The 27,379-nt window shown below is 42.5% G+C and overlaps 1 protein-coding gene and 1 non-coding gene across 7 annotated transcripts in view; both read left to right on the top strand.

Moving 5' to 3' along the window:
* ATXN1 (ataxin 1) overlaps window positions 1–27,379 on the top strand; it is a 412,241-nt gene that overhangs the window by 292,827 nt on the left and 92,035 nt on the right. The window lies entirely within an intron of this gene.
* TRNAG-CCC lies at window positions 10,495–10,567 on the top strand. The gene has a single exon. It is a non-coding gene; the product is annotated as a tRNA-Gly (tRNA).

Genomic DNA, 27,379 nt, shown 5'->3' with positions numbered 1-27,379 from the left:
GCATATCTTGTGCATTTTAATGTTATTTTTAGCCAGGAATTTTTATTTTACAATAACAGTTTTTTGAATAGACTAATCAAGAAGCCTCCTCCAGAGTCAAGGAAACAAGTGCCGAGAATATGTCGGGCGGGGGGTCTGTCTCCTTTCCTCCTCAGACAGTTCCCTCTGCTGCTGTTCTTGCTGCTCTTGCCATTACTTTTGTAACTTTAGTTCTTTGGAATTTCCATTTCCTTTTTTTTTTTTTTCTTAGACATCAGAACAGGGCTGTTGAAGTAATTTATGTAATAAGAGGCTGCACTCTGGTGATCTGAAGCCAGCGTGGCTTTTGTGTAAGGCACTAGCTATTCTGCCCTTAGCAAGGAGAATGAGATGGAGTGTTACCTCTTTGCTTTGAAACAATTGTCTCTTACTAGTACTCTCTGCAATACCTTAAAGAGGAGTTAAACTAGAGTAGCAACATAAAAAACCTGCCATGTTGTTGTCATTCAGCCACGCAGTTGTGTCCAACTCTTTGTGACCCCATGAACTGCAGCACGCCAGGCTTCCCTGTCTTTCTCGGCATCAGGGTCTTTTCCAGTGAGTCAGCTCTTCGCATCAGGTGGCCCAGGTATTGAAACTTCAGCTTCAGCATCAGTCCTTCCAATGAATATTCATGGTTGATTTCCTTCAGGTTGTCACCTGTAGATGTTGGCATTTGAGTGTTTTCTTCCAAAATCTTTTCTATGGGTGTACAAATAAACAGAGACGGTTTTACAAAAATGGAATTGTAGATGATAGACTTTTCTGAACCTTCTTTTCTCACTCTGCTGTCTGTTGGGAACATCTTTCCTTGTTGATAAATATAGGTCTTTAAAATGTTGATGGCGTCTGAGCTTTCTGGTGCACGGATGTAAGAGTGAAGATTCTCTGACTTCACCAATTGTATGTGCCCTTTTTGTTCCTCTGTTTTTTTCTCTTTTCTGCTAGGATCCATCTCATGCCTCTTGCTCTGCTCTTGACTATGGTCAGATGAAAAACCCGAGTGAAGACAAGATCTAGGACCCCTATTTGATAGAGAGCTATGCTGTTGAGTTCTCTGAATCAAGACTTCTGAGAGAGTATTACTCTTCCATCTTGGCCTCATCGACACACTCAGCATGTCTTTTCTTGGGAATTTTACTTTCCCTTAGATTCCCAGTATCTTCTGTTGACTTTCCCTCAAGACTGATGACTCATTACCTCACCTGCAGTGGGGTTCCCTTTCTCTTGGGTCTCTCCTTTGGCCTGAATCAAGCAGAGACACTTCTTTTTGACTCCATCACATCCCTTTCCAGTTGTCTGGAGTGAGCTCACTCACCTTTCAGACCCCATTTTGAATCTCTAGGCAACTCCAGCACCTCCAGCCTGATCTGCAGTTCCTTGTCAACTTGTGGCCTCTGTCTGTGGTCCAGTGCAATGCTCTGTTGGCCGCTCTTCCCAGAGGCTCTACCGCTAAGCCTTGCCTGTGCTATCACCTCCTTTGGAAGCACCATGTCCTCCAGTTCTTGACCCGCAAACCAGTCCCTGCTGGGATTTCAAAACCTGGACAGGAGTCATCTTGATGGCGTCTTCTCTGGTGCCTTCCATAGGGCTCCAATCAAATCTGGAAAGTCATCTGGAAGGGAAAACCTCACACCAGTTTTGTTTTTTAATTAACAGACTTTATTTTTTTTCAAGCAGTTTTAGGTTTACAGAAAGTGGATGGGAAAGTACAGAGTGTTCCCACATTCCCTGCCTCACTCCTGCCCCAAGCCAGTGGCCTCTGTTATTAACCAATAATGATATACTGGTCATAACTGAAGTCCAAGATTCACAGTCGAGTTCATTCTTTCTGTTGTATTGGCTTGGCCATAAAAGTTATTTGGATTTTTCCATAGTTCTGATACAGTCTATGGGTTTTGACAAATGTAAAATGATGTGGGCTTCACCGATGACTCAGTGGTAAAGAATCTACCAGCCACTGCCGGAAATGGGGGCTCAACCCCTGGGTCAGGAAGATTCCCCCGGAGGAAGGCACGGCAACCCACTCCGGTATTCTTGCCTAGAGAATCCCATGCCTGGTGGGCTATAGTCCGTGGAGTTGCAAAGAGTTGGACATGACTTAGCAACTAAAACAACAAAACAGCATAATGACATGTATCCACCAGTACAGTATCATACGGAATAGTTTCACCACCCTAAAAACTCCCTGTTCTCCTTCTATTTATATCTCCCTCCCAACCCCCAAACCCTTTTCACTGTCATCATAGTCGCCTTTTCCATAATGTCAAGTAGTTGGACCAATACAGTACGTAGTCTTTTTACACTGGCTCCTTTCGCTCAGTAGCATATATTTAAAGATCCTCCATATCTTTTCATGGCTCAATAACTTACTTCTTTTGATCACTAAATAATATTCCATTGCACAGATTACTGCAATTTATCCATTCACCTACTGAACGAGGTCTAGGTTTCAGCCAAGTTTTGGCAGTTCATAAAGCTGCTATAAACGTTCATGTTCAAGTTTTTATATGGACCTAAGTTTTCACCTCCTTTGGGTAAATACCATGGAGTGTGATTGCTGAATCATATGGTAAGACTATGTTTCATTTTGTAAGAAACTGCCAAACTCTCCGGTACAGTGATTGTACCGTTTTGTGTTCCCTCCAGCAATGAGTGAGAGTTCCCATTGCTTCACGCCCTCACAAGCATTTGGTATTCTGGATTTTGGTCATTCTGGCCGGTTTAGTGGTATTTTGTTGTTTTAACTTGAAATTCCCTGAAGACATATGATTTGGAGCATCTTTTCCTAATGTATTTGCTCTCTAAAGACCTTTTGTAGGAAGGTGTGTATTTAGGTCTTTTATGTATTTTTTTTTTGAATTGTTTGTTTTCTAATAGTGTCATTTTTCCTGTAGCTCTATTTTTGCTGTTATTTCTTTTTTAACTGAAGCTGGTTCTTACTGCTCATTAGATTGCTTACTACTGGAGGGCCCACTGTCATTCCTTGATGAACCCATGTATCTCTCAGAGTGGTGTTCACTCTGAGTCCTCCTGAATGTGAGCTTATCTACCTCCTTTTGTACCCAGGCTGCTGCTTTGTTAGAATATCCAAGACAAGAGCAAGAATCAGGAATGTAGCTTGCATAATGTAGATCGCAGTGTTTAGGTCGATTTCTGAAGCTGGTGTTAAATTTCAGAAATTCCTTTACATTAATTCCTAAATTTTACTCTTTGCTGTAATGATTTAATAGCGTATTTTTAAAATGTTATTTCGGGTGCCTGTTTAGTTTTCCCTGCAGACTACAGAAGTCATTTTAACTTCATCTTTCTGACCTGCTAAAAGTAGTAAATTGACAGCAATAAATGAGAGATACAAGCTGCTGTGTATCTGATACGAGGAATTGCGTGTTCTGTGTATGCTGTAATAGTTAATGTGGGAGGAAGTCAATATTAATTAATTTCTGAATCACTGACTACATTATATATAATGCTGAGCTTCTCAGCCCATGTGTTACAATGGGCTACAAATACGTCAGCCTTTGGGCATCCTTAAACCCTGAGGTTACAAAGCCCCTGGTGGGGGCGGGAGGCTGGGGCCTGACCACTTATGCTGGTATGTTGCCGGCCAGGTGTTAGTTTCTCTGTAAGTTGTGCCGAGAGAGAGAGAGAGGGAAGGGAGAGAAAGAAAACATGCGGAGGAGAGAGCCCCAACACTCACCGGCATAATATGAAGTGCAGAAGATAGTGATTTAGAATCCACAAGCATCAGTTCACTGTCAGCTCTCCAACAGCAGAGATTGTGTCTGCTTAGCTCACTGCTCTGTCCTCACACCTAAAACAGAGCTTGTTATAAATGCTCAATAAACATTTATCAATTTAATTCATGAAACACACCTGAATAATACATTCACCACACGTTGCTTCACCCTCTCTGTTCTTCAATTTCTAGAGCCAGAACCAATTTATTTCTACATAACAAGTAGAAATTTATATGTAGATAATTTGGCCCTTTTTGTGACCTAAAGTGGCACAGTCTACAGCATAGTGCTGGTTAAGGAGGTTGAGGAACCATTGATTCTTTCTTACCCTCTCTTATTTGAATTATTTTTAAGTCTGGACAATGGTGCGGGTGATAATTGTGATGATGATCATTATATAATTTGCATACAGCTCATAAAATTTATTGCGTTGCATCGATGTAATCCTCAGAGCGACTCTTAGAGAAGTATTTCTTTCTGTTCCCATTTTCATAAATAACGAAACTAGTGCTCAGCAAAGTTAAACGATTGTGGAAGATTGCACAAATGGTACATAACATACATGGAACTTGAGCCCAGACATTTTAACTTCAAATCTCAAGGACTTTCCATCTATACCAAACATTATCAGGTTTAATCTAGACTCACTTTTAGGGTTTTCCTGGTGGCTCAGACAGTAAAGGACCCGCCTGCATTGAGGGACAGGGAGACCTGGGTTCGATCCCTGGGTTGGGAAGATCCTCTGGAGGAGGGCATGGCAGCCCACTCTAGCATTCCTGCCTGGAGAATCTGCATGGACAGAGGAGCCTGGCGGGCTACAGACCATGGGGTCACAAAGAGTCGGATACAACTGAGTGACTAAGCACAACACAGAGACTCACTTTAAAGCCTAGATCACCTTCAATTATCATGTTATTTGATACAAATGATGGTGATAAAGTAAACTTTAGGAATGCTTAAATGAGGTAAACATTTCTAAACGTTTTTTGAAAAATGTAGGCTTAAGCTAGATGCTAGTGAGAGTTTTTCAGGTCTAACTAACTCTTAAAGGTCTGAATTAGTGGAGTTTTTTTTAACGGTCGCATTTTCAAAGAATAAAGTGATTAAAGTATAAACCTACCTGCTGTTATAGAACTTGGTGAGGTGAAATGAGATGAGAATAGATGGTGTGCTATGAGAACAAGAAGAATGTGAAGAGGCAGGCTTATGTGGATCCTTTAAATACATTTGATGCCATCCTTTTGACAAGAAGAAATGCCTTTAAAATTTCACACTGGCAAGAGGAAAAGAAAATCGGCAATCTCTCTTCTTTTTTTACCCTTTCATTTGAATGTTTAGTCACTTTGGTCTACTTCAGTTTTGATTCACAAATGAGTTTTCAGAAACTGCCCTCCTGTTTTTTTGCGTTTTTTATGAAATATTTAATTTTTCCTCTGAAAACTGACCCAATCACTGGGACATGAGATGGATACTCCTAAATCTTCTCGTTTTGTCAGCTGAGTTTAATCTTACACTATCTACAGAATTGGGAAAGACTTTCTCATACAATTCATGAGCAGTTCTGGACATCCCATATTCATCCCTGCATTTAAATAATTCTCTAAATATTTATTGAATGCCAGCCACAGAATCTTTGGCCTAAAGAAGCTCACAGTCTTGACTCTGGTTCTCGACTCACCAAACACCTTGTTTCTCTTCCACCAAATTCCAGACTTTCTCTCTCTGTGGATGCAACTGAATGCTGTTTGCAGAATTCTTCCTGCTTGTAGTGAGCAGCCATCTTGCTCATTAGGCACTTTATAAAGCTCGAGAGTTTGAGGGAAAAAGCCAAAGAGATCAGTGAGTAGCTTGCTGTTTGGTTTCCTGGAAAGAGGACTGTCCCGGTGATCCTGGAAGAGCTGTTGCCACCGCAGCCCCCTAGGTGTGCTCGCATATTCTATACGTTGGGGCAACATCTTCTGTGTCTTACACAAAGAAAGCGAGGCTAAAGATAGAACCCAGGGGCGTGAAAACCTTTTAACCTTTCCAACAACCACGTTTCAGTTCGGTTTGTTCCCCTGTTGGCTTTCAGAAGGGGGAAGAAAAGAGAGGGAACTGTTAATTACAAAGGCCACATTTCTTTCAGCTATACTATTTTCAATGCTATATAATTTGAAAGCTGAAGTGGCAAGTGCTTGCTTTCAAATGTGGAGAGAAGGTGCCCCCTCATTTTAGGCTTCTCTGATAACTCAGTTGGTAAAGAATCCACCTGCAATGCAGAAGACCCCAGTTCAATTCCTGGGTTGGAAAGATCCACTGGAAAAGAGATGGGCTACCAACTCCAGTATTCTTGGGCTTCCCTTGTGGATCAGCTGGTAAAGAATCCACCTGCAAAGCAGGAGACCTGGGTTTGATCCCTGGGTTGGGAAGATCCCCTGGAGAAGGCAAAGGCTACCCATTCCAGTATTCTGGCCTGGAGAATTCCATGGACTGTATAGTCCATGGGGTCACAAAGAGTCACAACTGAGTCACTTTCACTTTCAATTTTCATTTAAGGCTTAGAAAATATTGACTTTGATTTAAACAAAAGGAAAAAATCTCCAGGGCCTAGTAAGGGGGATTGGTATTGTCAAGAACCAGACTTTTTGTTCTCCTGGTGTTGGCCTTTGGAGGAGTCTGCTCCTCTTTCCCTCCCATTTTTTTTAATTCCTCGTCTCTGAATCAGGTATGTTCACAGATGACCACTAAACTGGGGCCCAGGGAGGCTAGGATGAGACCCAAGGCTGGATTTCTGGCAGAGCTTCTCCATGGCTCCCAGGAACAGGAAGAGCTGCATCATTTCCAAGACAGAACGTTGATCCCTGTTGCTCAGATAGGCGGGCCAGCGTTCCTGCAAGGTCCCGAGAACAGAGTGGAAGCTATTTACCAAACACTATGTCTGGGTCTAGGTGGATTTTATGTTATTTCTTAGAAGATATACAGACATCTTGACAAGGTGGATATTGCTCTCTCTATGTTGCAGATAAGAGAGCCTACACAAAACGGAAGTGAGTCAGCTCAAAGCTATAATAAAGCAATAAGAAACATGCTGGTTTTGACCCTAGGTAAGTCTGAGTAATAAAACCTATACCCTCTCCACCACATCATATTCCTTCCCTTGAATAAGAAAGTACCCGGTGGGACAGGTGATGGCAGGGGCCGTGAAACCACAGGTAGATGAAATGCTTTCTGCCTCCCTCTTTCTATTCTCTGAAAACCCATTCACATATGCAAATGCGTTGCATCCACGATGGTTCCAGCCCTTCGCCTGCATAACTCTACACATGAAAAAGATTAAAGAGACCACGGAGACATACTGGCATCCAAGTATTTGCTGTCACGTGGGAGGAAAGTTATACAAGAACTCCATTTGTTTCCTTTTCCTTTTCTTTCCTGTATTTAGGCATTGTAGAGTTACAGTAATAATCACCCACAGGTGCAAATATCATCCTCTACCTTTATTTGATGATATACAAATATTTTTATTATCTTTTTTCCTTTTCTCTTCTTTTTTGCAGTTGAATCCAAAATATTTATTTTATGACACTGATTTGATATTTTCCATGGTAAAAGTATTCAATAAGGCTTCCCTCATAGCTTAGTTGGTAAAGAATCCTCCTGCAATGCAGGAGACCCCAGTTTGATTTCTGGGTCAGGAAGATCCCCCTGGAGAAGGGATAGGCTTCCCACTCCAGTATTCTTGGGCTTCCCTCGTGGCTCAGCTGGTAAAGAATCCGCCTGCAGTGCCAGAGACCTGGGTTTGATTCCTTGGGTTGGGAACATCCCCTGGAGAAGGGAAAGGCTACCCATATAATATATAGTATTCAATAATTATATGCAATGATGAATCATTTTAAAAGACAAGTATAGAATTTAATACAATAATAAACAGATCAGCAAACATTATTCTCTTATTCACTTTCCAAATTCTAAGGTTTCCCCCACCCCACCCCCACCAACACCCAGGACCCTCTTTACTTTGTCGATTTTTAGTATCAACTTTTTCAAACACAATCTGGTGTGAAACCTCAATATATAAAACTGATAAAGGAAAAATTTGTTAGTATAATGTTTGTTAAAATTCAGTGTATAATGCTGACTTATAAAACCCAGAAAAAAGAACAATGAGGCTTTGTGGATGAACACAGAAATTTAAAATCAGTGTTACGGATGACAGCTGCAGGCTTTCTAACTTCAGTTTCCAATTTATTCCCTTTTGTTGTTTTTTTTTTTTTAATATTGTTGCACAGTCTTGAGAAAATAATCTTGGTTCCCTAAAAAAGAGTTGCAAGTAATGATAGGGTATTGTATTTTTTTTTTTTTTTAATTTTTAAAGAGCTACCTTGCAGTCTCAGGGTATTTTTACATTTAAACTTATCCACTTAGAACTTATTCACTTAAAACAAAAGGAAGAGTAGAAACGGCTTCTTTCAAAGTTGAAATCATTAACAACATGAAACAATTTGCAGTTTTTAATTGGAAAGGCTGCAGTTTGGGGAACCAATGGTCATTTCCTCAGCTAGTCCAAATCTTCCATTAGAGGCAGAAAATACTTTTCAAATTATAACAATAATAAGATGCTCACTGATGTCTTAAGAAAAAAAAAAGAGGAAACCTACAAGCCTAGGGGCCCATCTCTGTCTAGTCAGTTCCAGAAGGTACAGTTTACCTTGTTTGGCATGGTGAGTCCAATCTTTGAATTTCATGCTGGCATTTTGCTATCATACATGATGACCTAGGTCACTGCAATGCCAATACGTCAATTTTGTTCCACCATTTTCTGCCGCACACTTACTTATTATGCCAGAATTCAGAGTTTACTCGAATCAGAGTATAAATAGTCTAGTTATGTTCCTTAAACTTCTTATAAGCTACTGGTGCCACATCTTACCTTTTTTCTTTTTTAATGTTATAGTTTTTTTCTGTAGAAGAAACCAGATCATTTGTGCAGTAGAATTTCCACCGTCTGGTTTTCGATGGTGGCTTTCGGTGGTGGTTTTGGGCATGTTCCTTTGTTGTCTGTTTTCCTAGGGATCTGCTGGGAAGCCCTAGAGGCAGTGTTTCGTTCACTTTGTTTTGCCCGACAGCTTCACAGTTGGTCTTGTGTCAGGAGGCCATTGGTTAGTAGTGTATCTTTTTGCAATGACATCTTTGTTTAAATTCCTAAATTTACAGGTGATTGCAAAATGATGCTAGTCTAATTCTGTTATTCTTTGTTCATTTACGACCAGGAACCATTGTTCTAGATGAGAAACTTCCCCTCACCTACTATTTGTTTACTCAGTGCTTCCAGTTTTGTATAAAAAGCGAGATGAATACTTGACTCTTATTTACCGGTCTCGAACATAAAATTTGTTCATAATTTTCTCCTTAGTCACCATTTTTAAAAGTATTACTGTAAACCCTTGAACTTAAATGATATATATCTGGTGTGGTTCAATCAGTTATAGTTTTTACCATTAACTGATACTCAAATGGCCTCGTTTTGACTATTGCCTGCTAACTATTCAGTTTGGTTCTTGAGTCCTTTCCATGTAATACTAGTTTTCTGTTTTTTTGAATTTATATATATATATATATATATATAGTTGTCTTGCTTTCTAATATGACAGTAAGTTCTAGGCTCCTCTTGTACATTTCCTGCCTCAGACCTGGGATCACCTTTTTTGCAAGGAAACCTGCTTCCTATTAAATATTAGTGAGCAATGGCATTTGGAGACCAGTCTTGGGCTCAGGTGTTCTCATTATGACTGGGTTTGTCATTGTTTCTCAGCCTTTTCAGTGGGCACAGCCAGAGTTAGGAAATGAATCAATTTCTCTCTCTCTCTCTATAGATATATATAAATATATAAATTTAAATATTTATATATTTATAAATTTAAATGTATATATATATTTTTTAAGGTGAAATACATCATGAGTTTATACTAGTGTGCACTGGTGTGCTAACTCTTCTTGATCTCTTTCGTCTTACTCCAGGATTTTCTATTTTCAAGCGGAAAATAGCAATTCTCAAGCACACCAACACAATTTACTCATTTTACCCACTCTACACTCACCATAATTTCTGAATAAAAATACCAGTGACACCCCAACAATATGTTTACTAAAAACTTTTCACTTTTGTTTTGGTTTTTAGTCCTTTGGGCTAAGGATGTACAGTTACTTCATAATGTGCTGGGGTCCCTTTGAACAGTTCCTGTCTGAATGTTTATGCCAGTAACTAGATAGATCTTTCTTAATATAATACCCTTAATGCACCCCTATATCTCTCTTGGAGCCCCAAGTTCCTGGCCTTCTTATACCTCTCTCACCTGTTTCACATCATCCTATACCTTTCTCTGAGAGCTGTTTTCACATACAGGCATATGTATTTGTGTGATAATATCATTAATGTCTTTTCTCCCCAAAGAGAAGGGAAGCTCTCCAAGAGTAGGGACCATGCTTATTTTTCTCATTAAGTCCTTAGCTCCTAGTAGCATAGTGCCTGGCATATAGGAGACACTGCATAAGATTTGGTTTGCTGAATGAAAAAATAGCTGAGATGTATCACATGATAGACTGAAATCAGAGGAGAAGAAAGAATGTTCAAGAGCAGATAGAAAATTATGCTGTGAAGTATAGCATCATAATAAGTGGATGGTTATTGATAATACTGAGTCATCAAAGAAAGGTTAAAATTTATTATTCTTTATTTTAAGAGGCAGTTACCGGGACTTCCCTGGTGGTCCAGTGGTTAAGATTCTGAGCTCCCAATTCAGAGGGCCCAGGTTCGATACCTGGTCAGGGAACTAGATCCCATATGCTGCAACCAGGAGCTCACATGTTACAACTAAGACCTGGTGCAGCCAAATAAATATTTCTAAAAAAATAAATAAAAGACAGATACCTAAATATAGCACTGTGAAAGAAACATCTTAGAAAAACTTCAGTGTGGTAAGTGAATTTTTAGAAAGTGAAGAGCAGTTAATTCTTGTAAATACTTCATTTCCCAATAATGCAGATAAATGTTTTCATCCCACTGTGACCACAGTGTCCTGTCCCTTATTTTTGCCAATGGAGGCTAAGGGGACACAGAGCATTGAAATTACAGTGAATAAGAAAGGATTTATTGATTTCCATGCCATCTCTTTTCCTTGATCATATAAGAATTGCCAGAAAGCCTAAAAAATGGGCATCAAGGGAAAAGAAGAAACAGTAAGATTCTTGGATAATCCTCCACCGGATAATTAAGATTTAACTGGGTCTGTTTTGATGTGTGCACATGTTTCTGTACACGGAAAAGGATGAACCCACAAATATTATAAATGCCAATTTTTGAAGGCTGTTGGAAAATGCAACCCATAGCATATGGTATCAAATTAATTTGGGGTTTCACTTGTCTCGGTCTGATGTGGGCACACTGAATTATGAGATAATAGTTTGGCATCCGTGCTTACAGTGCTTTTCGTAAGCTTCTCAATTTCACAAAAATTCCTTGAGGTCAAAGGATGTGTGGTGACCCTTGTTTAGCAGATGAGGACAGAGGCGTGGAGCTGATGACTGGCTTGCCTGAGCTTTGGAAATAACTCATCAGTAGAGCCAATGAGACCTAGGTCTGTGGACTGTGGCTGAAGCCTCACCATTTCTGCCTTTACTTTCAGTGTTTTCTTTGCCTCCCTTCTCTTTCATGCTATTGAATGCAACCTGTTTCACCCTGCTGCCCATCACTGTTAGAGGGAGAAAGGAATTTACAACAGGATGGATTGTGTGTGTGTGAGTAAGGAGCTGCACAGCTGAATTTCATCAAGACATAAAAGTACCTGTAGCCCTGGCGGTATTAAAACATCCCAGTGACGTTTTATCATGGCTCTACCAGGGCTCCACGTGGCAAGGAGGGGCCCAACCTGGAAAGACCTCTCTCTGTTTGTGGGTGATAGATCGCTCTTGTCTGCCCACCTCCAGAACCTCCTAAGAGTGTTTGGCTTTTCGTAAAGCCAATCATAAAATTTAATTTGAGGTGAAATAGTTGTTTCTCTTGTAGCCTATGTGAAATTTGGGGTGTCAGCTAATTGCATTAAAGTTACCAGTAAAGAAGCACTTTGAAAGTATGAATAACCAGTTACCTCTTGGAGGAGCTACTGAACTAAGGACTAATAGCAGTAGGTGCTGACCTCTGACCTCAGCCGCTGCATTCAAAGTACAAAAGATTCTACACTTGATTCCACAAAGTGTGTCTGAATGATATTGCTTCCTATTTACGTGATTACTTTAAAAAATATTTATAGACTGTGTAAGGAATATTTATAGACTTTGCCAAGGTTTCTCCAAACCTTCACCCAGTTCCTAAATCTGACACCCAAACAGGAAAATAATTTGGTACAGAACCTATCATGTGTTTGTTGAATTGATGCTGTATATAAATGCGGTGTGGGAAAGGACTTCTTTGCACTTCTTTAGAGCACAGTATTACTGCTATATATTAACTCTGTACTGAGAGGTGAGGACTGAGTTCTGTGGTGCATCAGAAAAGATCAGAACTTTAAGTTCTAAAACATAGCTTTGAGGGATCAGGATACATAGAAACTCAGAATATTTGAACGTCAGCCCAGATGCTGGCAGACTTCCATTCAGATTTTGTCGTGAGTAAAATGTGTACTCAGTGACTAGGTTCAAGCCCTTGGTCATTTATAAGCAAATCTTTCTACTTTTCCTAAATCATTGCCAAAAAAAAAAAAAAATAGGTTAAGCAAATTTTGTGGTGGTGCTTATGCGTGCACAGACATGCATGAGGCCCCTCCAGCTTCCAAACTTGGAAAGCATATTTTAACAGCCCAAGTAGATCTCTGTGTTTGATCTGTATCAGAAGCTCATTTTCCCCCCCTCTTTTTCACATGCTTTTTAATTATATAGCTGAAATGTTTTACCTATTAAATCTGTTTGGTCTTCAAGCTGTAAACATCACAAGCAGCTAATAAGCTTTAGGAAAGAAAAGGAAATTGACATTTAGTATAGAGGTTCCACAAAACCAATGAAAGGCTATGCAAATGAGCTAGAGCAGACAGATTTGCATATCCTTGTTGGTTTCATGATGATATTCTCAGCGTGAGCCTGGCTGACTTGCCTTTTTACCTCTTGGGATGTGGCATGTACTAGCGGTAGAGCGCCCTTGCAGGGTCAATTTAACAAGTGTAACATTGTGATTTTCCATGAGGTTTCTCAGAACCACTGAGCAAAATGTGGCAATAAATAGTGGCAGAGGAAACCGATTTTTGAAGTAAATGCTTTGGCAGACAGGGCAGGGAGGGACATTCTATCAGTCTTTAACGTTGCCAGGGTAGGATGAGCAAGTTTTGGTATTGGTGGCATTACATTTTGAAATAAATATATACCCACCAATTCCTCTGCTCTTTTGTTTTAGTCACTAAGTCGTATCTGACTCTTCTGTGACCCCATGGACTGTCGCCCGCCAGGCACCTCTGTCTGTGCGATTTCTCAGGCAAGAATACTGTGGTTTGCCGTTTCCTTCTTCAGGGGATTTTCCTGAACCGGGGATCGAACCCTCATCTCCCACATTGCAGGCAGATTCTTTACCACTGAGCTCCCTGGGAAGCCTTCCTCTGTTCTTTTGAGAGTGCTGCATGGCCAGCACCAAAACTTTTGCTCAGAGACTGGAGAGATTTTGCAAGCCTCTGTTGGCTGTATCAACACCAGAAAAGCAGTCTGAGGAATCTGCTTTTGCCACCATCCTCTTAGAATAAGAGATAGTAGCCTACTGGCCAAGTTGTGTATTTATTTGATTAATTGTATGTCTTGCCAGACATTGACACATGGAAGCATAATTGCATGGTGAACAAGAAGGATTTGCTATTGACAAGACTGGGATTTGAACTATACACTCTGGTGTCCCTTCCCACCTTGGATTCTCACCCGTAGGTGAGAGCTGTGAACATTAAATGAGAGAGAAGGCAAATTCTTACCATGCCTGGCTCATAGTAAATGCCTAATAGATACTATCAGAATTTTGAAATACTTTCCAAATTATAATCAGGTTTTCCTTTGTAAAATAAAAATTTTAAACCATCAAGGTAACTTTCCGAAGAAGAGAAAGGAAATGAAATCCACCCCTGAAACGGACTTGGAGGGATTTAGAGGGTCTTTTCCAAGTTGTTATAAAACACCTCTGAAGTAAATTTGCCCATTTCTGCCCACACCAATCCTATAACATTCCAGGAATAAAATCTGCACTTGAGTTTAAAAATAAAATGGTGGAACAAACTGAATTAGAAGTCCTTGGCAGACATCCCCCCCCTTCCCCACCCAGCAGAATGTTCTCTCAATTGGTGGTATTGCAATAAAAAAGAAGATGTATCTTTTTAAATCCGCCTTTCTTCCTCTTCTCTTCGACCAGTTATATTTCTTTATCTTAAAAACCCAGTTTGCTTGGATTTGACCTCATCCCTCTGATATCTGCACTCCCACCCCTCACCCCAAATAAACCACATCCGCTCAGACCTTCCTTCCCAAGAAAGCATGGAGCAGGGACGTTCTCTGATGCCGTATATGTGCATACTGGCCGCGCTGAGCAAGGCCAGAGAAACATGGGAGGGCTCTGCTGTTCTCAGTTGCAAAGACTGCCAAGAAAGAAAAAAAAAAAAACCACCTCAAATGTATTTGCATCTCTCCCGCCTCTTTTTTTCTTCTGTAAATATTCAAACCCTTTTTAGAGAGGCTTTTGATAATGTCTTATCCCAGAAAATGCCATGAACCCTGGATGTACTGAGTACTCCCAAATCCCATTGGAATGAGTCAGTAAAGAGAGATAAAGTGCGGTTGGCAGGATTGGGTAGAGAATCTTGTTATTATATACACAGATACACACACAGGCGCGCACATGTACGCCCCAGCCACCCCCACCCCATCATCACCATGAAAGTTCTGTAAAAACTAGTCATCCTCCTCTCCCTCACACAGGCGGTCGCATCTTTGCATCTTTCCCAAAAAGGGAAGGGGGGAAAGCTTTCTCTGGCTAAGCCATATGCAAAAAATTATGGAACATCTGTGTAAGTAACAACATACAACAAGACAAATTATTGGTGGTAAAAGGCAGAGCCCTTGTTTTAAAAACATGTCTGGAGATGGTGTGTATATACAGAATCTTGCTTTGTGCTAATTACGCAAAATAACTGTCAGCTTTGGGGACCACAGGCTGGGCTCCTCGATACCTCGTGGCCTCCGCAGGGTATGCCTTTTCTTGTTCTTCTCTTTTTTTTTCATTCTGTCTTCCTTCTCTCCTTCCTTTATTCTTTGTGGCTCTTGTCGAACAAACCATATACCTTTATTACAGTAGTTGCTGTGATTTGGAAAGCTACATCAAAAACGTGGGTGACTTGGGGACTCACGTCTAGAAATGTACTAGCCCACCCACCCCCCAGCCCTACCCCACCATAACCCCTGATTGGATCGTTCCCATCTAGTGCTGGTCCCAGGAGTGCGGCAATGCGGGTCCAAGCCACTCAGTTTCAGGAATTCTTTTCCTTTTCAGCATTTAACTGTTCTCAATCTCAACACCCACCATGAAAATAATGTCGTCCCAGGCGAATTTAGTTGCTTTCCTTCTTCTGAGACTCGTGATTTTGCCGGAGTGGCAAGCCTGTCGGGCACATGTACTTGAAAATGTGAGAAACTTGGGGAGTCCCTGGTCAGTGGAGAAAAAGGTGTTTGGAAGAAGGGGAGGTGGACATCTCATTATGGGGAAAAAGTATTAGGCAGACTCCAGTTTCTTGGGAAGAGAGACAGTTCAGAAGGTGCCGCTCTTCTTCTCAGAAACTCCTAAGGTCTCAGCAATATGGCGAGGAGGGAACAGGCCCTCCCTCCCTCTCTTTTCCCCATTGGTAGCCCACGTTCCGGCCAACCCTGACTCCCGTCGTAGTTCCAACATTCCCTGCGTATTCACTTCCACGTTCCCTCCATTCTGCCCCCAGCCCATCACAGAATCCTCCCCAGGCTTCCAGACCCAGCTTACACTCCGTCTCCTCCAGGAACACTTCCAACTGCAAAGCCAGCTAGTCTGCCTCTTTGTTGGGCTCCCAGATCCCTTTATTATTTGTACTTCTTTGCTATTTATAATACTTAGCACAGCCTGCCTGCCTCGTGTAGTTCTGTATAACTGTTGTAGCAGAAAAGATAGTGCAGAATGCTGGCTAGTGTGCAGGCACTGGTATGAGCCTGCCTGAGTTCAAATGCCCCTTTACCAGGCCATCTCCTAGTGCTGTAACTGGGCTAAGTACTTAACCTGTCTGTCTAGTTTCCTCATTTGCAGACGTGGCTTACTAATGTGTGTGCTAAGTTGCTTCAGTCGTGTTCGACTCTTTGCGACCCTATGGACTGTAGCCCACCATGCTCCCCTGTCCATGGGATTCTCCAGGCAAGAATACTAGAGTGGGTTGCCATTTCCTCCCCCAGGGGATCTTCCCGGACCGGGGATCAAACCTGCGTCTCTTATGTCTCCTGCATTGGCAGGTGGGTTCTTTACCACTAGCGCCACCATAGTTCCTTCACAAAGGCATTGTGGGGGTTAAATGCATGTACCGTTCTTACAGCACAGTGTAAGCATTTAAATACTAGCAGTAGTAGACCTGATGTCTTCTACATGCCTTTAGCCCATGTACATGCCTAAACTGGACTTTACACGTAGCAAAGACCCAATCTATACATATCACATTGGTTCAGGTACATCTGACCACACGCGAATCTGTTCCATTGAGTCAGCTAAGTAATTCAGAGTGCAGCAAGCCTCCCCTCCCACAGCCCCATCCTTCCAGTCACTGAAAAATCTGTGCAGAGTCAGAGTATCTCAAGCGCCAAGCCCTGTGGGGAACATCTCCAGTCGTCTTTAGGCGTCTGCTTTCCCTTTTGGGTGCAGACACTCAGCAGAGCCCGATGATAAGGCAAGCATCTGTGTGCAGCATTATTTTGCAGAAGCCGAGTGAAAGAATGGGAGTTCATCCTGGCTGAATGTTTCCCTCCCAGTTTCTAAGGCTCAGGGCTGTAAACACTGGCGGGCACTTTGGAAATGGAGCCCTGGAAGTTCTTCTCCAGTTTTGGAAGCATTTACAGCAAATCAGGTGGATAAAAGTAGAAAAAACTCAGCAGTGAGAACCACCTGTCCTTAGAGTCTTTGCATATAATATTGTGTGAGGGTGTGCTTATGAGTGTGTTTGTGTGTGTGTTTAACCTTCATGCACAGAGCAAGGTGGTATCTCCACTTGGAACCAGCCAACCATATGTAACATTTACCTCTGTGGTTCTGATCTCGCCCCATCCCAGGAGGCAGGTGCCAATATCTGGAGACATTTTTTGGTTGTCACAACTTGAGGTGCTATCAGCGTCTAGTGAGTAGAGACTGGCGATGTTTAGCATCCGTAAAGTATAGGACAGCCCCTTACAGAGATGTATCTGATACAAGATGTCAATACATCTGAGGTTGAGAAGCCTAGTTTACTTTTTTTTTTTTTTTTTTGGCTGTATGGCTTGTGGGATATTAGTTCCCCAGTTAAGGATTGAACCCAGGCCCTGGCAATGAAAGCTCTGAGTCCATCAAAGAATTTCTTGAGCAGCCTGGTTTACTTTTGAGCCTCAAAAGAACCATAGGAATTCTTGGTGAGGAATGTCTATTGGATCTGCCCAGAAGAGAGCCACGGACCTCACTGCAGGCTGCGGGGGGCTTACCTATGGACCCAGACTGAGCACTTCCACACAGGCCCCTTCCTGGTCTTCCTCCTCAGGAAATCCTAGTCCATGAGGACGGGCTGGTTCTGACTCTATTCTTGGCTGGCAGATCATTTCTGGTCCCTTCATCTCAGTTCCTGCCTTGTATTTGAGTTGCTTCTAGTTTCTTAGTTTTATATTGAATAGCGCCATGAGATATGAGATCCATCTAGAAGTTAGAGAAGAGTTAAAATGGCAGGAGGGTGCTGGGGGTGTGGGGGTGCTGGGAAGGGAGGAGGGGAGGGGGCAAGAGAGGAAGAGAAATGTACAAATGGAGACTCGCTTGCTTGAGTGGTCCTGGAGTTCTCAACTAGAGCTTTGGCTGCCAACGTCGCCATCCTTCTCACACACACACACACACGCGCACACACACACACACACACCCCACCACATGCAGGCCAGGTGGCTCCTGCTTACATACATGGCTTGGCGCTTTTACTCCTCGGCTGAGACCGTTTCACACATGAACAACACAGCCTCCTCCCAGAGACTTGTCATCCATCTGCTTGCAGAAGGGCTGTCTGTTTCCCTCAGAAAACCGGTCCAATCAACATTTTCCTTTGGCCAGAGTAGCTTACCAGCAGCTCCTCCATAAGGTCCGTAATTGCAATTTCTCATTCGCGTTTGCCTGGCTGGCTTCACCCTTCTGTCCTCTCTCTCTGTGTCACCCCCGCCCGCCCCCCACCCTCAGCCCTCTCCGTGCCCGTTAAGAAGCCCTGTCAGAATGAATGACAGAACCAACTTCCTTCCCCCGCCCCCAGCGGCTCACGACTCCCAACTTTCAGGCAGTGTTGCCTTCAGTCCTCACGAGGTTTGCAGATCGCTCTCCGCACGCATGATCCCCCTTCCAGGGTGACGCAGCGGGTGGGTGCCCGCCTCTCACTCTCTCCAAGCTCTGCCACCATAGCAGTATTGTGGGCAAATATGCCACTGCGTCTTTTCCTTGGGATCTGCTCCAGCCTGTCTTTCCCCATATGCTTGCAGCAGACCGTGGTTAATATCAGTCTGTGAGCATCTTGAGGCTAGCTCTGAAGTCTGACTCCAGTGTCATCATGCCGAAACAGTGCACACGCCTCGCTCTAACACGCAGGGTCATCTCTCACTGGCCAACAAGGTATGGGACGTGGACCACTAACTCCGCTATCGCACGCGTGTTTGTGGTTGAGCAAGGGAACGTATGATGGGAATGGGAGAGACCTTCCCAAACGACTTCTCATCCTAAATTTTGAAAAAGCGAGTAGCACAAGTAGGGAAGGATATCGCAAGAACCAAGAAGTAAATCTGATGATAAACTCTTTGATGTTTAGAAGATAAATGTTCAAGCCAGAAGCCTTTTGGACCCAGATTATAAGGAAAGGCTTTGTTCAAAAAAAAAAAAAAAAGCTGAAAACTGCTGCTTTGAAGGAAAGGGGAAAAATCTGAAGGATGATTAAGAAGGTAGGAAAAATCTGAAGAACCCAGGGGGTGAGAATGATGCTTTTCTGTGACCTGTAACTAGACTTTGTTTTCCAGTATAATATATTCAGAGCATTAGATAATAAGGGATAATTACTCTTAAAATGCTGCTGTACAAAAAGACATTTTAAATTGATACACTTGAGTGAGGACTGCAACTGCCTGATGGATCACTTTGGGTGAACAGCTTGGCACAGTGACGTGGGGTCCTTCTTTTCCTAAGTGTGAAGTTTGTGAGTTCAGAGAGGTCCTGAGACAGCACCCATAGATATTTGTTCGACTCTGCTCCATGAGACCCTGAAATCAAGCATATCTGTGTGTTTAAAATAGGAAAGAATTAAAGAGAGCTGGTACTTGGAATCATTTTAGAGGGAAGGGAAAAATAGCTATAGAATATTGCTCTGATTTTGGTTGTTCACTTTTATTCATGGGCCCATGGTGAAATTGTCTGCATAGGCACCAGAAATGGCCATTCACAGAAGACCTCAGGCCCACAGTAAAGTGGAGAGTCCCTGCCCAGATCCAGCACCATCAGAAGATTCTGGAAGGTCCTCAGAGGAGACATGGCACCAGGGCTTGGGTGTTTCCAGCCCGACCTGAGCTGCTCTGAATCTTCCTGATGGTTAGTCACAGAGCACCCACACTTCCTAGGCCCTAGGACACTTTCTCAACCCCTTGACTCCTAACCCCTTCAGAGATCCCAGGCGATCCTATCAAAGCCACACACAGCAAGATCTTTGAGAGACTTCCATAAACATCGCTCAAACCAGCATTCGAAGTGGGGAAGGGAGTAAGATCAATGAGGAGAATTCTGGTTTATTCTCCATGAAATGGCCACTTTCTTGGGGGGCATGAGCTGATGTGTGCTTGTGCTTAGAGCACAGGGCAAACCCTGGAAGTAAGTCAACTCCATACCAATGTTAAATAGCCAGGATGTGCTGATGCGACCACTACAGGTTGCAGAGAGAGGTACAATCAGCAGTCAGGCTCCCAACAGGGTTCAAAAGTCACGTTTCTGCCACAGTGATTTTCTGCCACAGTGATTTTCCACATGAGTCATGTGGACAGTTCTCAGCCCACTCCCACACACTTGCACACACACACTTATATGCCTCTTTCCTGCCTTTGTTTGAACGCATACCTCTGCTTCGGCTTCTAGGAGCAATTATATTGTAGCAACAATTACAGATGGAACTGAAGGTCAGAACCCCCGAGTTCCAGGCTGAGCTCACCACCAACTTTCAGGACTGTTGAGCTCATTCTTGAAAAGATAATAGATCAGAGGCATCCCTACAACCCTCAGACTTGTGAATTAACAAAGGAAATATATTCAGAGATGGGTGTGTGATTATAAGAATCCTACCCTGCCCCAGCTTTGTCACTAATTGTCCCTTCCTTAAAAATGACTTTGAGTTCCCTCTCCAAAATTTGTTACCTAAATCAGATGTCATGTGACAGTGTTATTCTTTTTATTGAGATATAATTGGCATGTAGAGTAAGTTTAACTCACACATGTTGATTTGATGGGCTTCCTGGTGGCTCAGTCAGTAAAGAATCTGCCTACAATGCAGGAGACCTGGGTTCAGTCCCTGGGTAGGGAAGTTCCCTAGGAAAATGGAATGGCTACTCACTCCAGTATTCTTGCCTGGAGAATTCCATGGATAGAGGAGCCTGGTGGGCTATAGTCCATGGGGTCACAAATAGTTGGACATGACTAAGTGACTAACACTTCACTTTGTTGATTTGATACATTTATATATTGCAGTCTGATTGCCACCATAATGTTAGCTAACACTTCTATCTCATCACATAATTATCATTTCTTCTTCATGGTAAGAACAGGTAAGATATACAGAGAGTAGAGTGGTGGTTAACAGGGTCTTGGTGGGGGTGGAACTGGGGAGATGTTGTTTAAAATACAAACCTATAACAAAAGGTAAATAAATCCTGAAGATCTAATACACAGCGTAGTGATTATAATCAACAGTACTGTGTTATAAAGTTCAAAAATGCTAAGGTAATTTTTGAAGCACATTACTAAAAATCAAGTATTTTTCAGTAGTAAAACTTTAACATTCTTGGTTTCCCTCTGCCTTAGAAAAATATGAAAAAATGAAAATAAGACCTCATTGGCCCAAGTTCAACAATGGAGAGTGCAGAGATAATACAGATGGAAGAAACATCTCTCCGTGAATAATGGAGCACCTACCCCCTGCCAACCCCTACTATTGCCCTGCCTTTGTTTGGGTAGCATGTCCCCACATAAGGAGACTCTTTTGGAAGGAAAGAATTCACAACTGGGTCTTTATAATGAGAGATAGGGTGTGCCTGGTTGAGTGAATTCCATATTTGATTTGGCAACTCGTAGGACCTCTAACTATTACTGGCCCTCATTTTTTAAAAAATATTATATAAATCCAAATATTTATTTTACTATTTGAAAGCCTAATTTTATTAAGTAACTTTTAAAAATTGAAGTATAGTTGATTTGCAGTACTGTGTTAGTTTCAGGTGTACAGCATTGAGATTCATTTGTGTTTTCTTTTATAGATTATGTTCAATTATAAGTTGTTCAGTCGCTCAGTTGTGTCCAAATCTTTGCGACTCCATGGACTGCAGCACCGGAGAAGGCAATGGCACCCCACTCCAGTACTCTTGCCTGGAAAATCCCATGGATGGAGGAGCCTGGTAGGCTGCAGTCCATGGGGTCGGGAAGAGTCGGGCATGATTGAGCGACTTCCCTTTCACTTTTCACTTCCATGCATTGGAGGAGGAAATGGTAACCCACTCCAGTGTTCTTGCCTGGAGAATCCCAGGGATTGGGGAGCCTGGTGGGCTGCCGTCTATGGGGTCACACACAGTCGGACACGACTGAAGCAACTTAGTAGCAGCAGCAGCAGCAGGACTGCAGCACGCCAGGCTTCCCAGTCCATCACCAAATCCCAGAGCCTACTCAAACTCATGAGCATCATGTCGGTGATGCCATCCAATCATCTCATCTTCTGTCATCCCCTTCAATTTTTCCCAGCATCAGGGTCTTTTCCAGTGAGTCAGTTCTTTGCATTAGGTAGCCAAAGTATTGGAGTTTCAGCTTCAGCATCAGTCCTTCCAATGAATATTGAGGCCTGGTTTCCTTTAGGATGGACTGGTTTGATCTCCTTGTAGTCCAAGGGACTCTCAAGAGTCTTCTCCAATACAGCAGTTCAAAAGCATCAATTCTTTGGCACTCAGCTTTCTTTATAGTCACTCTCACATCCATACATGACTACTGGAAAAACCATAGCCTTGACTAGATGGAGCTTTGTTGGCAAAGTAATGTCTCTGCTTTTTAACAGGCAGTCTAGATCGGTCATAGCTTTTCTTCCAAGGAGCAAGCGTCTTTTAATTTCATGGCTACAGTCACAATCTGCAGTGATTTTGGAGCCCAAAAAAGTAAAGTCTGTCACTATTTCCATTGTTTCCCCATCTATTTGCCATGAAGTGATGGGACCAGATGCCATTATCTTAGTTTTCTGAATGTTGAGCTTTAAGCCAACTTTTTCACTCTTCTCTTTCACGTTCACCAAGAGGCTCTTTATTTCTTCTTTGCTTTCTGCCATAAGGGTGGTGTCATCTGCCTATCTGAGGTTATTGATATTTCTCCCAGCAGTCTTGATTCCAGCTTGTGCTTCATCCAGCCTGGCATTTTACATGATGTATTCTGCATATAAATTAAATAAGCAGGGTGTTACTTATAATCACATGGGCTTCCCTGGTGGCTCAGCTGGTAAAGAATCTGCCTGAAGTGTGGGAGATCCTGATCCCCTGGAGAAGAGAATGGCTACCCACTCCAGTATTCTGGCCTGGAGAATTCCATGGACTGTATAGTCCGTGGGGTTGCAAAGACTCAGACATGACTGAGCAACTTTCATAAGTTATTACAAGACACTGGGGACAATTCCTGTGCTATGTAGTAAGTCCTTGTTGGTTATCCATTTAATGTATAGTATTAATAGTTTGTATCTGTTACTCCCATCCTCCTAACTTATCTCTCCCCCCACTTCCTTTCCCCTTTGGTAACCGTAAGTTTGTTTACAGTATCTGTGAGTCTGTTTCTGTTTTGTATATAGATTCATTTGCATTATTTTTCAGATGTCCACCACTAAGTAATGTCATATAGTTTTTGTCTTTCTCTGCCTGACATACTTTACTCAGTATGACAGTCTCTGGGTCCAATCTATGTTGCTGCAAATGGCAGCGTTTCATTCTTTCCTATTGTTGCCCCTCAATTTCTTGGGGAGATTTCACTGTAGAATTAGGAATAGAATAGAATTAGGCACTGATGCAGAATTGCCAGCCAGGACTGGAGGGACTTGGAAACCCTCTCTGCTAAATCTCACTCCAAGAATGGGGAATCTTTTCAAGTCAAAGAGTAAGAATCTCACCCAACAAAGTTATAGCTGTCTCAGACCTTCCATTCATTGAAGGCAAAGGTTTTGAAGGTATCAGAAGATGAGAGAGGATTGTATTGTAAGTGGAGGAGAGCAGTGTGATCTGGACTTCTCCTGGCCCCAATTACTATGCACAACCCCCTCTCCTCACCCATGTGGTGAGCCCACTGAAGCCCCCCTGTTGGCAGAAACATCTGTTCAGTGCATTGCCAAAGGACTGAGTGTCTGATATATCTTGATGTGTATATCAGACTAGAGTCTAGTCCTCGCCCATCTCCAGTTTTGTGGCCTCTCTAAGGAGAAGCACAGGCAACAAACCCAGGCAGCTCTGCTCCATCTGAGTACAAGCAGGAATATGACTTTGCCATTCATTTTGCACACAGAGGCGAAAAGCAAGCCCTCATGTCCTTCAGAAAATGAATATCCTGCATAAGCACTGCCTTTGCAACAGGTGCTGAAATTCGAATATTAGAAGAAATACATGTGCCATAGCCAAGAAATGAGCCTAAAAGTCAGTCTTGGCTAAACTTTGTTCTCCCTGTTAATTTCCATAGAAAATTATCAGTTTGGGACATAACTGTGCTTGATTTGAATTTGTCATAGTGTGGTTGTCCTAATCCCTACCTTGGTATGCAAGTATGTGCGTGTATGTGTGCAAACTTATGCCCCTCCCCAGAACATGTGTGACGCTTTGCACGTGTCTGCTTTGGCCTCCCCCTGGGCCTGTGTATAACTTTATAAAGTAGGAGGCAGCCCAGTGTTTAACTCTATAGGCTTTTCACGTTCAAAATGTTTTTGAAAAATGCTTGTTCAGAGAAAAAGGAAAGACTCCAATGCTCACAAGTCTGAGCATTCGTACATTACTTTCCATCCCCTTGATCTCAGAGCTGTACTCATCCATTATTTAAAAATTACTGATTTTAGTCATTGTTTCTCCAAGGAGAGGCGGGCAAACATAACTGTTAGTGCAGTAAATGATTTTGCTTCTTTTCTCTTCTGTGTCCTTGCCACTGTTAAAATGACAGTGCTGATTGATATGTGGGAGCCATGTGCTGTGTTCCATTTTGTTTGAATAATCGCACCCTTAGATGCCTGTGAACTTCTGTCTTCTCACACTGTAGTAGATAAAACCCTAAAACAGCAAGGCCAGAAACAGCAGTTGTTAAAAAGCGCATGCTCCCTTGGCAACTTGCATTGGACAAGCTTAATCCAAAACTGTCCCCTCTCCTAATGTGCTTCTACTCAATTCCAGCTGGGAACCTGATGGTTTCATGTGTGAATCAAAAAGAGGGCGCTGATTCCCATCCAGAGCATTTTTGAATGCCAGCAGCTCCTAAATGTGCGTGTATCACACAGAAATCAGGGTCACACAGGGTGACAACCCGCTATGCAACTACTGAGAGATTATGCGAAATTAGGTGGGTTATGTACACGTTTCAGTTACTGTGTCTTTGAAGTCTTTAATTAAAACACATAGGAGAAAGGCACACCGTCTGTAACTGTTAGATATTATAAGTTCTGGTTGTAAGGTAATAGCCTTCCAAGTTATTTTTATGGGTCATTCTATTTAGTGCCAACTTAGAGTAGAAAGCCATCTCCCAGCTTCCCAAAAGGAAAGTCTCTTTTCTCACTTTTTGATAATTACTTCAGGTCTGACAGTAAGGACTTGTCACAGTGAATACAGATTAGTCAACTGCGGATTGTTTGGGTCTGCGTTTCAACCACTTGGGGCAGAATAACAAGATCTTTTGGGGCTTCCCTGGTGGCTCAGTGGTAAAGAACCTGCCTGCCAATGCAGGAGACTCGGATTTGATCCCTGGCACGGGAAGATCCCCTGGAGAAGAAAATGGCAACCCGCTCCAGTATTCTTGCCTAGGAAATCCCATGGACAGAGGAGCCTGGCAGGTTACAGTCCCGTGGGGTCACAAAAGAATCAGGTACAACTTCACAATTAAACAACAACAACAAGATCATTTATATCTGTATTGATCTTCCAGCCCATGCATGCTGTGAAGATACCCTCAGAACACCAGCATAACTCTGAGACTGTCTTCTTAATTATCTTGGTTGTCTAATAGCTGAGCTGTTGTTAAATAAAATCATGCGAGTCTTTCAGTGCACGCCCCGCTCATCCTCAACCTCTTAAGTGATGCAGACAGTAAATGCATTTTAATATTTATTTAGAAAACTGGCATCCTGGGACTGTTTCACCAGACAGCTCATTTGTTTGAAAGTCCCTGGGGACAGTGACAGTCATACCACCATATCTCCAGCCACCTTCATACCACAGAAGCAAAATACAGCATAAGACTACTCCAGCTCAGCGTTTATAGAGGATCTTGGTGTGGTTGTAATTTCCATTTGATTGAAGTTACTTAGTGAGGATTTACATAATTTGCATTAATGTGCGACTTTCTATCATTATAAGAGTACATTTATGTTGCGACAGAGTACTTGCCGGTTGTATCCTCCAAGGCGTCTGTGTGTGTGTGTGTGTGTGTTATAAAAAGTAACTGGTCTCCCAAACCATCCTCCATCCTTGTATCTTTGTACCACGTGTGCTCTAATTATGGCCAAGTGGGCCAAAGACTGAGGGCTCACCCTTTAGAAGCTCACAGATAATAGAACCAGCACCACCCCAGACACATTCCCTCTGCTGGGGTAGGAGAGTGGACTTTGCCAAACGCTGGCAGAAAGCCTTGAGATTCCTTCAGCTATGTTACCGGCTCTTCCCCTCCCAGCCTCACCTCGCCTGCCCTTAGCACCTCAGTGACAGCCTTGGGAATCCACTCACCACACACATCCAGCTGTTTCCCATGGGTGCTTTCCCCCTCAGAGCTCTCCATGCACCTTTGATCATCGTATTTGCTGATTTCTCCAAAGAATGTGGTCCAGCTCCGGTCTCACTCCTCTGAAAATGGCATGGCGTTCCCGAGACTCTGATCCTCTCCCGTGGAGGAAAAATCCCTTCTTATTGCAAATCATTTGGACATGGTGATTCGTTCATTCATTGATTCTAAATATTTTAAAAGTTAGAGTGGGAATCATTTTGTAAAGTAATAATGAATATAATAACATTTACTGAGCATTTCTTATGTGCCAAGCACTGTGCTAAAATATCTGTGAGCATCAGCTCATCAGACGCTCACGACGTCCTCTTGGTCTCATTCATTAGCCATAGAAATGAGGCTTTGCGGCTGGTTAGGGGCTTAGGGTGGGTAGTAAATGGAGGAGCCAATTCAGGAGGACTAACTAGGCCACCTTCTGTGGACATGTCCCAGGCTGGGGACAGCATGTGATTCCCACATAGATAATGGTGGTTCGTACTCTACTCGGAAACGTCTTGAAATGGCATGTACTGGTCAAGTTCCAGACCATGCCTGATGTCCACATCAAATACCTGGGAAACAAGTAGAAATTTGTAACATGACTTCCACTAAGTTGTTACCATTAATACCTACGGTTACTAGTGTTTGAAGGACGGCGTGGTCAAACTGTTCCAGTCTCACGAGTGACTCCTGCCTCTCTGTTTCATCTTTGATTGGACGTATACCATGCCCTGTATTGCAGTGGATTTCTGCACTTGCTACTTTATTCCAAAGACCAAACATTTCTGGAAGTGCTCTATTGGAGGCAGTCGAGGGGGATGTTAATGTATTAATGGAAAAGGGTACCACTCAGTATGACTGCTGCCTGCCCCAACAATTCCATTTTTGAATGACTATAAGAACTTTTAACAGGGAACCAGGGATTCAAAGATTAGAGGAAGAAAATAATAGCACAGGGAACAATATCTACTTTGATAATGACAATAATTTGAGAAATTGCATCTTCTACACATAACCAGTTCAACAGAGAATTATTCATCAGTTTTTTTCAGTTAATGAACATTTTAAGCACCTGTTACGTGCCAAATATCTTTCGGTGGCTTTAGGACAGTGTTCACTTCTCAATCTTTTGCTGTACCAG

This window comes from Oryx dammah, unplaced genomic scaffold, assembly GCF_014754425.2.
Source record: "Oryx dammah isolate SB20612 unplaced genomic scaffold, SCBI_Odam_1.1 HiC_scaffold_11, whole genome shotgun sequence".
NCBI lineage: Eukaryota > Metazoa > Chordata > Mammalia > Artiodactyla > Bovidae > Oryx > Oryx dammah.
This window is presented reverse-complemented; position numbering and strand designations above follow the sequence as displayed.